This window comes from Lynx canadensis, chromosome X, assembly GCF_007474595.2.
Source record: "Lynx canadensis isolate LIC74 chromosome X, mLynCan4.pri.v2, whole genome shotgun sequence".
NCBI lineage: Eukaryota > Metazoa > Chordata > Mammalia > Carnivora > Felidae > Lynx > Lynx canadensis.
The window spans coordinates 114,971,347-114,974,704 of NC_044321.2; the positions used below are offsets into that span (position 1 = coordinate 114,971,347).

The window sequence follows — 3,358 nt, forward strand, 5'->3', positions numbered from 1 at the left end:
TACTGTTGGAAGCTGTTCACTAGTACGGAAGAAGCAGGTCATCAGTTCACTCTACTTCTTCGTATCTAGTTAAGTTTCTCCTGTGCTTTGCTCAACCTCAACCTACCCTCATATTATTTTAATCCGATTGTTTTAGGTGTCTTCCGCAGTCTTTTTTTTTGAAGTTTATTTATTTATTTTGAGAGGCGAGGTGGAGAGAGAATCCCAAGCAGGCTCCACGCTAACAGTGCGGGGCTCTATCTCACAAACGGTGAGATCATGACCTGAGCTGAAATCAAGAGTTGGACATGTGACCGACAGAGCCACTCAGGCTCCCCTTCCTCAGACATTCTTACTTGCGGCTCTCCTGAAATCAATCTGTTCATATGGGAAACATTAGAAACCTACACCCAAGTAGCAGGCAGAATTTGAAATGTGTCTCACCATTATATGCCATCATCTAATATACCAAGAGGGAAACCCTCAACAATTCTGGATACACCTAGAAATAACTTGTACTTACCCTCACTTAGCTAATCTGGTCTCTATTTCTACCTTATTTTCTGACAGTCCAATTCCCCATGGGTTATGGAAACCCTGAACACCTTTTCCTCGAGGGACAGATTCTTGATTCCTGTGTGATAGCTGCTTACAATGTCTGATGGGATTCCCATAGTTACTCCTAATAGTTTGGAGCTCCTTGGATACAACCACTTCCAAGGAACCACACTCGAACAAACAACATTCCTTCTGGCTGTCCCAACAGTGAGATTTCACAGTCTCAGTCCAGATTTTGGGTTTACTTGCTGCTACTATAGAACATCTCTGCCCGCCTCCCAACACGCGCGCGCGCGTGCGCGCACACACACACACACACACACACACACCAGTCTATCTCCATTTATATGCAGAAATGCTTTTGCTCTGTAAGTGGTGGAAGAGGGAGAAAGTTTTGATGAGAGATTTATGTGAGGAGGTGTAACCACTATGGGTTTATTTCAGTGTTTTTAGTGACTAAACTATCCCCTTATATGGTTGTACTGTAATTTGTTTGATGGGCATTTACTTTGTTTTCAGGGTTTTTTTTTTTTGTGAACAATATTAAAATGAACACCCTATTACTTATGCTTTTATATACTAGGGGGATTGCTGAGTAAAAGGACATATATAAATATCAGGGTAAGTATATACAAGAGCAAATATAAACGCAAATGTGAATACAAATATAAATCACCAGATTGCTTTCCAAGCTATTGGTAATGTTTCACATCTCTACTATCACTGGGTAATTTTTCTAATATTATCCACTGAATGGGTACAAAATGGCATTTGTTACTTTAATTTAGATTTCCTAACTACAAGTAAAATTTGATCATCTCTTCATGTATCTGTTAGCCACTGGGTCTGCTCTTTTGTGAAGTGTCTATTAATCGTTTTTTGCCCATCTTCCTTCTGTATTATCTTTTCCATACCACTTCATGGTAGCTCTCTGTACACTGTAGCATTTTATTTGTTTCTATAATCTGTCTATGAATTTTGTTTGTGGTGTTTCTGCAATCAAAATTTCTAATTGTCTTGTCAAATATGTTTATCTTTGGTTTCATAGCCTTTTGGTTTCCAGCCTTGGTTTAAAAGCCTCCATGAATCCCAAATTACAGATTTAATTTCATTTGTTCTCTTACAAGATTTTATGGATTGATTACATATGTAACTGGAATTTATTTGGGGGTATAAGATAAAGACCCACTACCAATAGCTTCCAGGTGGATTGCCAAATGTCCTAGGACTGTTAAACAATTATTTTCGGACAGAATCAAACAATGTACAACTGTTATGTATTAAAATCTCATAGATACTAATATATATCTCTGTACTCTTAGTATGTTCTAGTGATAGGTTTTTCTGTTTCTTTACCAAAACCTATTGATTTCATTATAGAGACTCTATATCATGTTCTTACATGTATTAAGGAAATAGTTTTCACTTCTCTTTTTATTTTTATTGGTTATTTTGGAGCACATATAATCATAAAAATTTAAGATCATTTCATAAATTTCCCAAAATAAATCTGTTGGGATCCAATATTAATTGCATTAAATTTACACATTAACTTCAGAAATTAACATTTAATGGTTTTAAATCTCCTACAGGGAGACAGTGACATAAATGTTGTCCACACAGTTGCTTATAGTTAAGAAGAGTGAATTAGATCTTTATATATTTATGTAGATGAAATTTATATGAAATTTATATGTGAGTTTAACAAATATTTGGGAAAAGTTTGCAATTAGCAAGAATCGCGCCTCAGATAAACCTCATTGGCTACGATATTGCCACTGCACAAAGCTAGTTTAACAAATATTTGTAATGTATAGCAAAGCATTAACATCTGGCCAATATAGATGGTGGGTACACAGGTTACATTCACTTCTGCCATTTTCTGCAAGTTTGAAGTACCTCATAATTTATTCATTACTTTTTAAGTGCATTTATTTTTGAAGTTCAGAAATCTCACTGGTATATGGCTAAGCGTTTGTTGTTTTTCTTTCACACTGCTGGCTCTTACTGTATTCTTTTGAGCTGAAAACTCAAGTTTTGTCTTTATTTTTTTAATGTTTATTTATTTTTGAGAGAGAGAGAGAGAGAGAGAGAGAGAGAGACAGAGTGGGAGTGGGAGAGGGGCCGAGAGAGAGGGAGACATAGAATCGGAAGCAGGCTCCAGGCTCTGAGCAGTCAGCACAGAGCCTGACATGGGGCTCAAAACCACGGAACTTTGAGATCATGACCTGAGCCCAAGTCCGACGCTTAACCAACTGTGGCACCCAGGTGCCCCGGAACATTCAAGTTTTTATTCAGCATGGGGATACTTTTCTTCTAAGGTTCTTCCTCTGTTAGTTCTTCCTTCTCTCTATCACTTGTATCTATTAGACTATCTGGCTCTACTATTTATCTTTTCTTTACTCATTATTCCTGTATTGACATTTTTATACTTAAAAGAATTTTTTTTAAGTTTATTTATTTATTTTGAGGGAGAGAGAACCAGTGGGGGACAGGCAGAGAGAGAGGGGGGCAGAGGATCTGAAGCAGGCTCTGTGCTGACAGCAGAGAGCCCCATGCGGGGCTCAAACTCACGAAACATGAGATCACAACCTCAGACAAAGTCTAACACTTAACCGACCGAGCCACCCACGTGCCCCAACATTTTTACACTTTTGCTCTCTATTGTAAAATACCTCTTTCAGCTGATCTTCTAGATTCACTATATTCATTCTTTTAATCTGATGCTAACTGAATGTTGCATTTCAGAAAGCAAGCATTTATCCAAGAAATCTTTATTTATACTTTTCTGATATCTTTTCAATTCTAATCTAGAATTTGC

At 37.2% G+C, this 3,358-nt stretch overlaps 1 pseudogene; it reads right to left on the minus strand.

Moving 5' to 3' along the window:
* Positions 1 to 2,195: 2,195 nt before the first annotated feature.
* LOC115508008 lies at positions 2,196 to 2,327 on the minus strand (annotated as a pseudogene).
* Between the last annotated feature and the right edge of the window lie 1,031 nt (positions 2,328 to 3,358).